The sequence below is a fragment of the Magnolia sinica genome, chromosome 8, assembly GCF_029962835.1.
Source record: "Magnolia sinica isolate HGM2019 chromosome 8, MsV1, whole genome shotgun sequence".
Lineage (NCBI taxonomy): Eukaryota > Viridiplantae > Streptophyta > Magnoliopsida > Magnoliales > Magnoliaceae > Magnolia > Magnolia sinica.
The window spans coordinates 9,810,279-9,826,634 of NC_080580.1; positions in this window are offsets into that span (position 1 = coordinate 9,810,279).

Here is a 16,356-nt window from a genome sequence, read left to right on the forward strand (position 1 = left end):
TGAAACGTGGCGCGTTACAAATTTTTTCTACGATGGACTGACATCTTCCATGCGCCAAATGGTCGAGACAATGTGTAATGGAGAGTTCATTAATAAAGATGTCGATGAGGTATGGGACTACCTCGATAGTTTGGCTGAAAAAACACAATCTTGGGACTATTACCCAAAGTCGAATACCACGTCTAGGCCCACTCAATTAAAGGAGAAAGGTGGATTATATCTCTTGAAAGAAGAGGATGATCTCAAGTATAAAGTGACTACGCTCATAAGGAAAGTTGAGGCCATGGAAGGAAAGAAGGATAAGGTTAATGAAATTGTTTGCGGCACCTGTGATTGCAACATTCATACAACTGAAAATTGTCCTACAATACCCGCCTTTCGAGGAGTGTTGAATGAACAAGCCAATGCCGTAAACAACTATTAAAGACCTTTTACTGGACCTAACTCCAATACGTACAATCCTGGTTGGAAAAATCATCCAAACTTTAGTTGGAGGAATGGACAAACGGCTACTCCTCCAGGGTTCTTCAATCAAAATCCAAATCAAGTGAAACCTCAAGAGGAACCGGTTTAAAATTCCATACAAGAGCTGGCTCAGGCAATGCGGGGAATTACAGATTTTATACAAAAGATAGATTCTCGTATGACGATTATAGAAAAGGGGATGCTTCCTGCACAACCTCTCCCCAATCCTAAACCGCAGTACGAGATTAATGATCCCAGCTTTTCAAATTAGATGGGGCATACTAAATCCATCACCACTCTTAGGAGTGGAAAGATCATTGATAAAACTCTTCCGGTTAGGCCTGAAAAGCCTCAAGAACTAGAAGAGGACAACAATGATAGATCCAGTGATGCCCCACAAAAATTAAAACCGGAACTTCTAGAGAAGCCAGTTGCTCCATTCCCCCAACGGTTGGTTTCACCAAAACCTCTCTCTAACTCTCAGTATATCCTAGAGGTGTTGAAACAAGTGAAAGTCAACATTCCTCTACTTGATGTCGTTAAATAGATACCTTCATATGCCAAATTCCTGAAAGACTTATGCACGACCAAACGACGGCAAAGTATTCAAAAGAAAATTTTCCTGACTGAGAAAGTGAATGTCATCCTAAAGCAAGACGTGCCACAGAAATTCAAGGATCCCGGTAGCCCAACCATATCATGTGTAATCGGGGATTATCGAATTGATCATGCACTTCTTGACTTAGGAGCGAGCGTCAATCTGATTCTCTACGCGGTATACAAACAGTTAGGTTTTGGTGAATTAAAACCCACCCTAACCACACTACAACTTGCTGATCGCTCTGTTCGTATACCAAGAAGGATAATTGAGGATGTGTTGGTCCAAGTTGATAGATTTTACTACCCTGTAAATTTTATCATCCTGGACACCGAACCCATCAATAACATAAGCACTCAGATCCCCGTCATTCTTGAGCGCCCATTCCTTGCCACTTCAAATGCAATTATCAATTGCAGGAATGGTGTCATGACTATGTCTTTTGGGAATATGACATTGGAGTCAAACATCTTTTTCAATAACGGCAGAAACTTAGAGGAGGATGACGATTTCCATGACATTAACATGATTGACTCTTTCGTGGAAGATACGACACCTCTGACCTTGTCCTCTGACTCTCTAGAGATGTGTCTGGCCCACTCCCATGATTTTGATGATGACATGATTAGGGAGACGTGCGCCTTGCTTGATACTGCACCGATACTTGAAGTTAACGGGTGGAGGCCACAATTTGAAGAATTGCCACAAACCGATGTAGTGCCTCTACCATCTAACCTCAAGCCGCCGAAGCTTGACCTAAAACCTTTGCCCTTTAATTTGAAATATGCCTATTTAGGTCAAGATGAGACATACCCGGTGGTGATCTCTGCCCACCTGGAGAAAGAACAGGAGAGTATGCTCATATCTACTCTCATTGAGCATAAAGGAGCCCTAGGATGGACGATAGCGGACCTCAAGGGAATCGATCCCTCGATTTGTACTCACCGCATATATCTTGAGGATAATGCAAAAACCGCTCGGCAACCACAACGTAGACTAAATCCAAACATGAAGGAAGTGGTTAAAGCTGAGGTTCTTAAACTATTGGACGTGGGTATTATATACCCTATATCTGATAGTCAATGGGTGAGTCCAACTCAAGTGGTCCCTAAGAAGTCCGGAATCACCATCGTAGCCAATGCTAATAATGTACTCGTGCCAACTAGAGTCACTACTAGTTGGAGAATGTGCATTGACTACAGGAAGTTGAATACCGTCACAAGGAAAGACCACTTTCCTTTACCATTCATTGATCAGATCCTGGAAAGGTTAGCTGGTCATTCTTATTACAGTTTCCTTGACGGGTATTCGGGCTACAACCAGATAGAGATAGCCCCTGAAGACCAGGAAAAGATCACATTTACATGTCCCTACGACACATTTGCCTATCGAAGGATGCCATTCAGACTATGTAATGCCCCTGCCACCTTTCAACGATGTATGCTTAGTATCTTTTCTGATATGGTGGGGCAATATCTAGAGGTCTTCATAGATGATTTCTCTATTTACGGTCCATCTTTCAGCAAGTGCTTGAAAAGTCTTAAATGTGTGCTGAAAAGATGTGAAGAAAAGAATTTGGTACTTAATTGGGAGAAGTGTCATTTCATGGTTCAGAAAGGAATTGTCCTTGGGCATATCATCTTATCCAAAGGAATCGAGGTAGATAAGGCAAAAATCGATCTTATCTCTAACATACCTCCACCCAAGAACATCAGAGACGTGCGATCCTTTTTAGGACACGCAGGATTTTACAGGCGATTCATAAAGGACTTTAGTCTCCTCTCTCGTCCTTTATGTAATCTTCTTCAAAAGGATGCTCCGTACGAGTGGACTGAGCAATGCCAGGAAGCTTTCACCAAGCTTAAGGGCACGTTAACCACTGCACCTATCATGCAACCACCTGATTGGAGCCTTCCTTTTGAACTTATGTGCGACGCTTCTGATTATGCTCTTAGGGTGGTCCTAGGTCAGAGAAAAGATAAGAGGCCCTACGTCATTCATTACGCAAGTAGAACTTTAAATTCTGCCCAGGTGAACTACTCGACTACGGAAAAGGAACTCTTAGCTGTAGTGTTCGCCTTGGACAAATTTAGGTCCTACTTGATCGGATCCAAGATTATTATCTACACAGATCATGCGGCACTTAAGTATCTTCTCTCTAAGAATGATTCTAAGCCCCGTTTGATACGATGGATCCTTCTACTCCAAGAATTTGATTTGGAAATTAAAGATAAAAAGGGAGTAGAGAACGTAGTGGCCGATCACCTTTCTCGCCTTAATACCTCTGATTCCCTTGAGGCGACCCATATCAATGATATGTTCCCTGATGAACAACTGTTCAGAATCTCTCATTCACCTTGGTTCGCTGATATTGCCAATTATCTTGCTACAGGCGCCATACCGACACAGTGGACTGCGCAAGATAAGAAGAAATTTTTCACCGAGGTGCGCAACTTTTTTTGAGATGATCCTTATTTATTTAAATATTGCCCAGACTAAATTCTAAGGAGATGTGTACCAGACGATGAGCATCAGAGCGTCATCTCCTTCTGTCACTCACAGGCCTGTGGTGGTCACTTTTCTGCTAAAAAGACCACGGCCAAGATTCTGCAGTGTGGCTTTTACTGGCCCACTGTGTTTAGGGACACTCATGAGTTTTGCAAAGCTTGTGAGCGTTGTCAGAAATTGGGAGCATTGTCCCGTCGAAATATGATGCCTTTGAATCCCATCCTTATCATTGAAGCATTTGATTGCTGGGGCATCGATTTCATGGGATCATTCCCCTAATCGTTTGGGAATCTGTATATTTTGCTCACCGTGGATTATGTCATTAAATGGGTCGAAGCGATTCCGTGTCGAAAGAATGACCATCGCACGGTCATTAAATTCCTAAAAGAAAACATCCTTTCTCGATTCGGAACGCCTCGAGTCATCATTAGTGATGGGGACTCACACTTTTGTAATAAACCATTTGAGAGCTTAATGAAGAAATACGGTATCTCTCATAAGGTGAGCACCCCGTACCACCCACAGACAAGTGGGCAAGTCGAGATTTCTAATAGGAAAATTAAACACATTTTGGAGAAAACGGTTAACCCTGATTGTAAGGATTGGTCAATCCGATTGACCGATGCCTTATGGGCATACCGTATTGCCTTTAAAACCCCTATTGGAATGTCTCCTTTAGACTTGTCTATGGGAAAGCTTGTCACTTGCCTGTGGAGCTGGAACATAAAGCGTACTGGGCGATCAAAAATCTTAATTTCAATCTGGACAACGCTGGCTCGCTACGCAAACTTCAATTGAATGAACTTGAGGAAATCCGGAATGATGCGTACGATAATTCGAGAATTTATAAGGACAAGATGAAAGTATTTCATGACCAACACATTTTCCGAAAATCATTCACGCTTGGTCAGAAGGTCCTTTTATACAATTCTCGATTACATCTCTTTCCGGGTAAGCTTCGATCTCGTTGGACCGGCCCTTACATTGTTGTCACTGTTTTTCCGCATGTGGCCGTTGAGATAAGAGATCCCGACAATGGCAAGGAGTTTAAAGTCAATGGACATCGATTGAAACCATTTGTCAAGAAATTTGATTCAGAGGACATGTCCATGCCTCTGACTGATCCTGTTTACCAGGATTGATCTCTTAGTCTGATGGAGGTATAGGTAGGTTTCCTGTTTTCTTAGGACTAGGGTAGTTGCTTTATTTGTCTGGCTGAAGACGGTAAACTTAGCGCTCCTAGGAGGCAACCCAGTTCTTCATTTCATGTCATTTTTATCATTAGTTAGTTCAATGTTTGTGGGTAACATTACTACAAACCCTCACGAGACTACATCTCGTTCACTAGGGGCAACCTAGGGGTTTAAAGGCTTGTTGCATACGCTAAATGCAATCGAGAGTACCTACGAAAGTGGTATAGGTAGGATTTTATTTTTGTTATTTTTGTGTTGCCTTCTCTCTCGTGTCGACCGACGCCCATGCTGCAATCTCTTGGAAAGTGTCTCTCGACTCATCATCCAGGTACTATCTTCCCATCACTTCATATTCACTTTTCGTTGTCCCAAGTGCATTACACGCTCATATCTTTTACATTGAGGACAATGTAGATTTTAGGTTGGGGGTAGGAGATTAGGTTTCCTAATCAGCGTTTTCTTGGTCTTAAGCAAAAATTGTGAAAATTTTTAAATTTTTCTAGAATTTCGTATGAATTCGAAGCGATTTTGACGGCCATCTTGGATTTAGAATTACAAGATAAGTGATGTTGGAATTGATGACTCTTGGATTCAACTATTTGTTAGATCTCACAGTTAAGTTAGAACTATTAATCCATGATTAGAAGTTTTAAACATTGAGTGAATCATAATTTTACATATCACATCTCGCTTACACATTAAGGTTTCATTCGATATTGAAGGATTAATTTGGTGATCACTAAGCTTGAAAGGAATCAACTTGAGAAATTGAAAAGATTGGGCGAATGGTTTTCACCATAGGTTTGCTCCCTACAGGTGAAGGTTTGATTCCCCAAGGTTGACATTCATAAACTTTTTGGCGACCGGTCTTTACCATAGGTTTGCTCCCTATAGGTGTAGATTCGATTCTCCTCTTTGGCTGTACTTTTAAACAAGTTGACATAGTGTGAAAATCATCAAAAGCTGGAAGAATGAATCAAGCTTTGGTCTAAGTATTGGTTATCATGAATTCTCTTGTGGTTACCAATGATATCCTGAATTAGAGAAGTGAATTTTAATAATGTTAAGCCGAGATTACACTATACACTCATGGAACTCAATATTTAGAATCGTTCTAATTAATGGATTAATATTTGAGCTTGATTTCAGGATAAAGTAATGCCAACATTCATGAATCTGAGAATTCTCATATCTGGATTATTCTGCAAAAATCACTCGAGTTTATGGAAATTGTTCTGTAATTCTCAACTTACTTTTCGCATATTTTGCTCGGGACTAGCAAAATGCTGGTTGGGGGTTGTGTTGAGGGTCAAATATTGCATATCAGACCCAGTTATTGCCTGGATTTATGAACATGGTACCGTTGAATAGCCCATTTTAATCATGTTTGTGTTGCAAGGTGAAATTGCGAGCTGAGACTGGATCGGGATGTTAAAAGCACGGATTTAACGTTCAGAATGCACCAAGGCAAGGGACGGACTCCAGGGGACCAAGATCGACGGAATTACACACCAGGGATCCGCGAAAATTGAGAAACTGAAGCTCAAGCGGCCTGAAAGTCAGCCAGAATGCAAGATCACTGGGTTTCCATCATTTGTTTGGCTCGAAACTTTATACATGACTCGAGGACCAAAAACTAATCGTACACGTCAAATTTCAGCCATTGAATCCTCGTGAAAGTGGCTGAACTAACAGATCAGTCCATAAAACCCTGATTTGGGGCCCACCCGCTGTCCAGATACGCTTTAACTTCGGCCCCCATAGATCAAATGAAATGGGAAACAAGATGGATGGTGTGGATTTCTCATAATCATCATACAGTGTACATAGTACACTTTTTGCATTAAGACGTGCATGGCAACACAGGGACGTCTCCTCTTCAAAAAAAACAGAACTCTGTTTCTGGTATGAAACAGAGACTGCGGATGATCTCAGTGGGCCATCATCATGGTCCAAATGCTCAATCCGAGCCGTCCATCATGCAGAGGGGCTCGATTTAGCCAAACCCATGTTGACTTTATGCACTCATGCACGCACACGTGTTGGTTTCAATAGTCACAAATGGACTGCCCTACAACTATTGCAGCTGATTTCTTCCGTGGGTCACGCCGAATCTGATCCAAAACCGTCCCTTCCCAACCGAAATTTCGTGAAGAATATTATGGATGGCGTGGATTTCTCAAAACACCGAACGAAGTGGGCCCCACCAAGCATCAGCGCAGCTTCCGTGCGTGAAGTTACGCACGTCCAAGATTTTCGGAAGTTCCGGGAGGTGGTGACCCACCTATGATGATTAGATCAATGATCTGGACCGCTCAGTAGACTCCAACGACTCAGCTAATGAAGACCTAGGAGAGTGAATTTGAAGAGAGCTGCATGATCAGTTTTTCATCGTCCAAACGCAGTTCGAACGGCGGTCTAAAAAGCTAAGGAGGGCCACATAAAAACGGATGAAAAACGGTCATGTTCGACCGGTTTTCCGTGTACAATCCAATGAACGGACCCGATCTCGCAAGAAACACCAAGAAATTGGCCCACCATCATACCAGCGCAAGACCGTTTCACAGCCTCCGCACGCCGAGAAAACCGGCCGCTGTGGGCCATTATGCGATCAAATACAAGATCAGCTTGATTATCCAGACCGTCCAAAAGGTGGATAGGAGGGTTTTTACCCTTCTTATGCAGTTGGAATTCGCGGAATGGATGACCATTCGTCTCGGTTTCAGTTCAAACGCAACTGTTTTGCGTTGTTGCTACGTAAAACAGAGACTCGTGTCCGACTCTGTTACAAAGGACGTGCGGAGCAAGGGGGAGAAAGCGGAGGAGTTTTTTTTTATATAAAGCTGGACGTGGAAGTAGAAAGGAGGATAGTTTTGGAGGGACGTGAGGAGTTGGGCTTGGACGGCTGCACAAGTGGAAGGCTTTGGCTGGAACAGGGGACGGTGGAGCAGACAGAGGGAGAGAGAGAGTATTATTTTTGAATTTGTTTATTTCAGATTACTGCTTTTTATTTTTTCTTTGAGGATGTTGAGCCTAAACATGTTTATTTTTGGTTCTAGCATGATCATGCTAGGCTAAACCTCTTAGCTAGGGCTAAGAGGTGAAGCCTGTAGCGAGATATGGGAGATTATATTTTGTGCCTGTAATTTAAAATTCATGAACTGAATGTGATTTTTAGTTGATTATTAAAGGAATATTTTTCTTAGTCTTTAATGGTCTATTGTGACTGAAATTACAATGGGTTTGCAATGGCTTTGAGTATTCCTTTTCCCTTTTTATTTTATGACGTCAGGAAGCCCTATTGTTCACCATCGTCTCCTAGGCATGGTTGGATGATGGTACCCTTCCTGACTTTCATCCGCTGTTGATTGGTTGATAATTAGTTTAATCCTGTTGTTTGCTTTGTCTCCTGGGCATGGTTAGATGATGAAATCCATTCTAATTCATATACCTTTCATCTCTTGGAAACCAGATCAAGTAAGTTCAGTTTAAATTCAATAATTCTTGATGCAGGCATAAGATCTCCCTGATCCCTACAAGTGGATCCTCTGAATCCCTAGTTTCCTTCCTCTGAATTACTTAAGTTTTAGATAATTATTCCACAATTATTCCCTAAATTCTATTTGATTGAGATTACATCTTTTGCTAGTTCTAGATCTAGTGAGTTCCAGATCACGTACAAGTTTCAGTCCCTGTGGATTCGACCTCGGTCTTACCGAGTTTATTACTACATCACAACCCTATACTTGGGGAGTGAACAGTGGACTCCATGATAAATATAATTCTACTAGCAACTAATGGGGCCAACTCATTTAGGTTAGCCCAATGCGAATAGGTGGATCATGCAATTATCAATGAGGCTCAATGATTAGGGTCAACCCACTTAGAGAATGACGAGAATGAGCCTAACAAAGGCCGAAGGGAAGGTCACAATGTGGACATTTAACCATCATTGCTCATCAATGTGGATATCTAACCAACATTGCTCTTAAGGAATGGTCCACATAGAGTCAAACGTATAGTGGACCCATGGCCTTACACAAGGGTCTCATACACAACATAATGGGCCTCACACAAAGGGCCTAATATACAATACGATGGGCCTCACTCATGGGCCACATATATCACATTGAGGCAGGCCCTGTACATTCCAAATGGGCCACAAACACATCATAATGGGGCCTCATTCCATGGGCTGTATATACATCAAGTGGGCCACATCACATGGGTCGCACTAATGGGCCTCATATACATCAAGTGGGCCACATCACATGGGCCGCACCAATGGGCCTCATATACATCAAGTAGGCCTCATATACATGGGCCTCATACATTCCAAAAAATGAATCATATCAAACGATCATTTGGACCATACTACAATTAGCAATGGAGATAATGATTTCCACTACTAAAACTCCACAGGGCCCACCATAGAGTTTATTTTCCATCCAATCTGTCCATACAGTCACAAAGACCTGAATCAAGAGGAAAAACAAATATCTAGAACTTCTGTGGTACCAAAAGAATTTCAATGGTAGCCGTTCAACTCTCCACTATTTTCTGCAATGTGGTCCACCTGATAATTTTAGTCTCAAGCTTTAAGACGAGCTCGTCCAACAGATGGACGGTTAAAACATACTTCATGTGGGCCCCATAGCTGCTAGACAACATGGCTAAAACACATACATCATGGTGGCATTCCACTGTCCATACAGCTGGACGATATGGATATAATATACACATCAAGGTGGGCCCACCCATTCGGCATATGGACGGTGTGGATAACACATATATCATGCGTGGGACCCGCAGAACTTGGGATGTCAATACAACAGTTATATAGCTGGTGTATGCGTGCACCAGCCAATCCCCTACACAAGTGCGTCCCACGTAGGGCCCACCATAACGTTTATTTTCCATTCCATCTGTTGATAAGGTCACATAGACCTAAATAAAGAGGAAAAACAAATTTCATATTTATCCAAAACTTCTGGGACCCAAAAGAGGGTTTCAATGGTAGACGCTCAATCCCCCCGCTGCTTCATGTAGTGTGGACCACCTGAGTTCTGAGAACGGCTAATTTTTGGGGTATCCCAATCCCTAAAGGGGACCCATCAAATGCATGGTGTTGATGTGCAACATACATCATGGTAGGGCCTGTGGTGGGGCCTATGGCCCCTGCCCATTTTACAAGCAGTAGGACTCTGCATGTCTTTCATAGGTTGGACCCATATCAAGATGATTCAGTCCATCAGCTGGGTTCTATAGCTCACGACGGGTCTAATAAGCTCAATATTCAATATTTTTTGACGCACATAAACATCACAGCGGGCCCTAACAATTTTCACTATTAAAATAATGTTTTTGATGGTGTGGCCTACCAAAGTTTCAGATTAGCTTCATTTTTCGGCTTAACGCCTAAAATGAGCTGGGAAATAGGGTGGACGGTGTGGATTAAATACATGCATCATGGGTGGGGCCTGTTGTGGATCCCACACTCCTCCTTATAAACACATACAGCATGGGACGCTGCTTGCTGCAGCATCCTCTGGAAGCTGACAGTAACGTCCGTTACACACCCCACACTCACATTTGTAGTGAAATTTCACCACCTATGTGGGCCCACTTTATGGATGACATGGGTAAAATACATACTTCGTGGTGAGGTCCATTCAGGTGGGCCACAAGGCCTCATCATCACCATAAAAATGAAAGAGAGAGAGAGAGAGAGAGAGAGAGAAAGAGAGAGAGAGAGACGCGTATGATGGAGGGACCCCGACACTATGGGCCCTCCCTTCCATGCATACAACATACATCAAGTGGGTCCCATTACATGTGGGCTCACCAATCAAAATCAACGGTGGAGATCCTCTCTCCACCAAAATGCAAGGTCTAGATGACCCTTTCACACTAGGAAAATAAACATCATGATGGGGTCCATGGAGAATGGTACCATCATGGGATGATCATATGAATCACGATGGGCCATCGACCACACCTAGGGTCCAAAGTGAGATCCATACCATCAATCGGTAGGCCCCACTTGGCCCATCATCAAAACATGAAATATAAGCCTATAAAACACCCACCGTTGGATCTTTTTGGTCCATAGGAAAGCTAAACTCCTTGGCTTCTTCTTTGATGGAGGATGATGGAGATTGAAGGGCTAGGATGAAGGATTTTGGGTAGGAAGTGGGTCTTTATCTTGGGTTCTTTCTCTACTTAGGATTTTCTTTCCTTAGTTGCTTGAAAATGGTGGAGAATGAGATGAGATGGAGTGAAATGAGAGAGGAGTGATGTGTGTAAAAAGGATGGGATGAGAGGAATGGTTGTGTAAGAATGGTATGAGTTGTATAAGAGAAATGTTGACTTTGGGGGTAGTTGTGTAAGAGATGTATAGGTTGTGTAAGAGAGGTGACATGTGAGGTATGGGTGTGATTGATTGATGTGATGAATTGTAGAGATTCTCTCGAAATTGCAAATGCGCGACGTTTCTTCGAAATAAACGCGGGCCCACATCTCTTGGCCTAGGTATCACATCGGTACGCAAGATGCGACGTTGGAACTGCGGCGATGATGCGGTCGCAATGGTATAAGTCTCGGGTCGAGCCGACAGATCTACGGGATACGATTTAAGGTCGCGCGCAAACGGTGTCTAGAGATCACAGGTTGTCGAAATTCAACAGGGAGGATCACGAGAGTCTACGAAACGGTACGGTCTAGGATACGGGCCTTACATCTTGTACCTTTTTTGTATTTTTTTTAATTGTGAAGTTGTGTGTGGATACATATATAATCATACCTAAAACTTACATATATTCACTTGTTTTGTGGTCCACTTGAGTTTTCTAATGACCTAATTTTCAGCATCTCCGTCCAACCTCTAGTGCGCCTGGTGAATGGGTTGGATGGCATATACACAACACAAGAGATACTAAATTTTTTTTCTAGAAGTTCTTAAGGTTGGCATCTTTTGAAGTGGAGTTCCCCAATCGTTCCCTTTTGTGTGGCCCACCAGATTTGAGATTTTGGTATATCATGGGCGCATCTAACGGATGGACGTATGATATTTACAATACGTTTGAGCATATGTGATCATTTTCCTTGAATGACTATGAATTAAATGATTGAATGAATCGCATTTCAGCGCAATTCAACATCCAAACGCAACCCAAAGTATTTTTAATCATCAGATTCAACACTAGCCAGCTATCCGGTGTCAAGGCCCTGTGGGCCCCACCATGATGTATGTGTTTTATACACACCCTTCATCCATTTTTTAAGATCATTTTACGTTAAGAGCCGAAAAATAAGGTAGATCTAAATCTCAGGTGGACCACAACACAGAAAGCAACAGGAATTGAATGCTTACCATTGAAAGCTTTTCGAGCGCCACAAGTTTTGGATAAGATAATATTTGTGTTTGCCCTTTATCCAGATCTTTTTGACCTTATTAACGGGTTGGATGACAAATAAACATTACACTGGACCTTGGAAAGTTTTTAATATTGAACTTCCAATCAATACTGTTTTCCTGTGGGGTCCACCACTTTCACAGTGCCGATGTGCTATACAAGCACCGTGTTAGCAGCAAAGATTGCATGGTACCAACATTTTTAGGTAATCACGTCTTATTTTTATTGGATGGCTAGGATCATCACTCTACACTGATTCGCATGCCCCAAATGCAGACGAGGACTACGACGCTGGACTGTTATCTCATGCATGTAGGACACGCGTCCTGACCGTTTATTTATAATATTGTACTTGTAAAAAATCCTCCCAAGTAGATGGTCAGGATCCATCCAATCCGTATGGAGGGTAGGCCAATGTCCACATGTTGTGAGACACAGGTCAGCTGCCACGTGTGGGGCCCACTACTTCGACAATCAATCAGGCCTAAGATCGCGTCCTACTATTCAGAATCCACGTTCGACCACGTTGCGTCGCACGTGGCACTGATGTACGGCTATCCGGACCATCCAAGTTATGGGTTCCATTGTCGATCGATTGTACCTTCGAAATCACACTGATCATGAAATCCTAACCGTCCAATTAATTTTTTTGAAATCGATAGTTAAAATTAAAATAATGGGCGATCCAAATTCGGAGGCGAAAATCAGATGATTAATGATTTTTTCAGTCATGTTCCATCCGCAGTTGGGCCCACGATCTGGACGGCCAGGATTGCTGTACAATTTTGCCATGTGTAAGGCTGAGAAGTCACTACCATTTTCCAAATCCGATTAGGCATCGGCTGTCAGAAAATTAATGACGAGAATCATAGCAAGTCATATCCTAATGCAACCATTAATACGAGTGGGGCCCATATGTTGTTGATCTATACCGTTGATCTTAGTTCACCTACCTCGAATGATCTTGCATTGGAAGATCCTGGCCATGAAATCTTTCGCCTTATCCCGGACCATGGCCGTATTGTTTCCAACTAACCGCTTTTAGCCACTAATGAGAGGGTTAGAAATCACAGGTATGGAATATTTTTGTGGAATCCACCATCGACACCATCGACCATAAGATCAACGGTCCGGATCGCTAAATCACGGCCCCATGTGTAACGGTACGTCAAGACACTATTCACGTTCTGATGCTTACTGTCGGTTACTGTGCACCGTTCGTAGAATAAGCTTAAATTACAACTGCGTGTGTGGGGTCCACCATGATGTCTCCCCCCTAAAAAACAGAAATTACTCTGATCTAAAACTTAGGTGGGCCCATCGTTTAGCGATGTTTACCGTTCCTTTGGTGGGTCTCACTGTGGACACCACATTCATTCAATTAAAACCAGAATATATTGGACCATTTACTATGGGACCCGCTGCAAAATCAGTCTGGACCACTGAAATGTGGGTCCATTTGCTTGAACTTGGCGTGTGGCCCGGTTTCCTACTACTACCGCCCACGTGGGAGGCGGATTGCGTAGTGAGTTAGTGACTATATATGCTTAGCGTGAGTAAACTCTTTGAGGTCCACCATGATTTATATACTTTATCCGGTCCATCCATCCATTTTAATAGATAATTTTAAGGCATGATCCCAAAAAATGAAAATATACAATTTTCAAATGGACCACACTACAGGAAACCGTTGAATTAAACATCTACGGTTGAAAACTTCTTGTGAGCTACAAAAGTTTTGTATCCAGCTTTTTATATATATATATATATATATATCCTTTCATCCATATATGTATGATCTCGTGAGCATGATAGATGACAAATCAACATCACTACCGCCTGGAAAGGTTTCAACAGTGGAAATCATTATCCCTACTAATTCCAGTGGCAGTATCCACTTAATTTTTGGATATGCTTCAATATTGGGCTCAACCCCTTAAATTAGATGAAAAAACGGATGGACGGCGTGGATACACCACGTACATTCAAGGTGGGATCAACTGAGTTTACTCAATAGGATCCAATTTCGCCCACGTGTGTCACGCATTTACCGAGAGCTAAAGTCATACATCAAACTGGCTTGTTCTTATAGTCACCAGACCATCTCAAATCGTGCGCTACTCTTCTCAGTTGAAGGGTGCATTTTCCCTATCATGCCTCATCACGATAGTGCTATTTACACTCATTTTCAGCCTTACGGACCAAAGGCTGTCAGGTGTTAACATTGCCTGTCTATTATTAATAGAAATCTTTCACACGGTTGAGAGTATCTTTTTTTAATTTCCCTAAGGGGCATGTTTGATTTTCTAAATTCAATGTAAATGCTCGTATATAGCCAGTTATTACAATTTCACCTGGTTGAAATTAGGATGGTATTTTTGCTTCGAAAAACAGTCCAAAATGACTGATATAAATTTATGGGCTCCATCATCATGTATACAGCATATCCACGCCGCCCGTCTATTTCACCAAAATATTTTGACTCATTAGCCTAAGAATTAGGCAAATATAACATTCAAGTGGCCCACACCAAAGTGAACAGTGCGCCCAAGAAGTTTTTAATGGTAAGTGTTCGAATCCTTTTTTGCTATAATGTAGTTTACTTGAACTTTGAATTTACCTCATTTTTTGGCTCATGCCCTAAATTCATTAGACATGATGGATGAACGGTGTGAATAATCTACATACATCACAGTTGGCTCCACATATATTTGGTAGCATCCACATATTCAATGTTAGAAAAAGTAAAGGGCCAAATCAACTATAAGAAACCGTGTGATAATTACATGGCAAAATAATCATTACCCGTTTCGCATGCATTTATCTTTACTTTAAAAAATCAAACATATGCCTTGAGACTTAAAGAGAGAAATGCATATCCACATGCTTACTTTTAAGAGAAGGAATGAGAGAATGCTATGTCAGCATGATTATCATACTAATTAATGAGTTAGCATGCGCACCATACTTATAAAAATCTATGAGAGAATAAATCTTATCATGAATTTAGTTATAATACAATTGGCAAGTCGTCTCTTACAATTTTTTTTTTAAATGGGAGATCTTTCTAAAAACTTTCAGAGGATCCATAACATTTGAGAATGTTCTAAATATTAGAATATTGAACCAATATTAAGTGAATTTGGCTATAAATTGATTTCAAATTAGGAGAAATAAGCACATTAATCGAATGATTTAGTCTAAGACGTGGTTTAATTGAGATTAAGAAATGAGAGAAATAAATCTGATTTAGGCTTGTAACATTTAAATATCAAGTGTCAAATCATTCCGGCATTGTAAACCTTTAAGGAGCTTAATTGCAGGAGGTGGTTTGATCCTGTTTAACACTTTGATTGGAAGTGGACAAGGTGGGCCACTAGATGAGCTCTCAAGATCGATTTGAGGTTCGAGATTGGCTCCCGATCTCTTTAACCGGTTGACTATCGTTTTATCATAAATACAACATTAAGCATCCTTTGCATCCTGCACTTGATCACTTTGAACGTATGCTTTGTGGCTTATCGATATAGTTGAATCCTGTCCATTAAAAATTTGAATTGATCAAACAAATCTACTATAACATCGCATTACATTTTTTGTATCACATTACACTTATAACATGCGAACACTAGTCTTATTTTCTTAAAAATTAATCAGATCTTATGAAGTAAATACTGTACATCCATACAAGCAGAGTGAGTGCAGAGTGGGTGATTAAAACATTACTTTCATATAACTACGGTCCCTTAATCAAAATCTTTGAAACATAAACTTATGAGTCATCTTAGAGTTAAGAATCCCCGGATCCTCAATCTTAAGTGTTTCTACTGGCTCTAACCGACTATAGAATCGTAATAATTAATTAGTGACCACTTTTATCAAATATAATAGCTTTATCCCCTTTTACAGAAGCCATCTAATAAGGCAACCAATAAAAATGAAGAGAGTAGATCTCCCATACCCTCGGTAAATTACACCCTCATTCCTCGCAACACCCACGACTTCCAATAAGTTTTTAATGATAGGGATTCAATCACAACTATGTTTCTATGGTGTGGTCCACCTAAGATTTGGGTAATCTTCATTTTTAGAATTATGCCCTAAAATAAGCTTTTGAAAATGGTTGAACGGTGTACATCAATGTGAGCCCCACACACCTTGGTGGATCCGGGGTCTC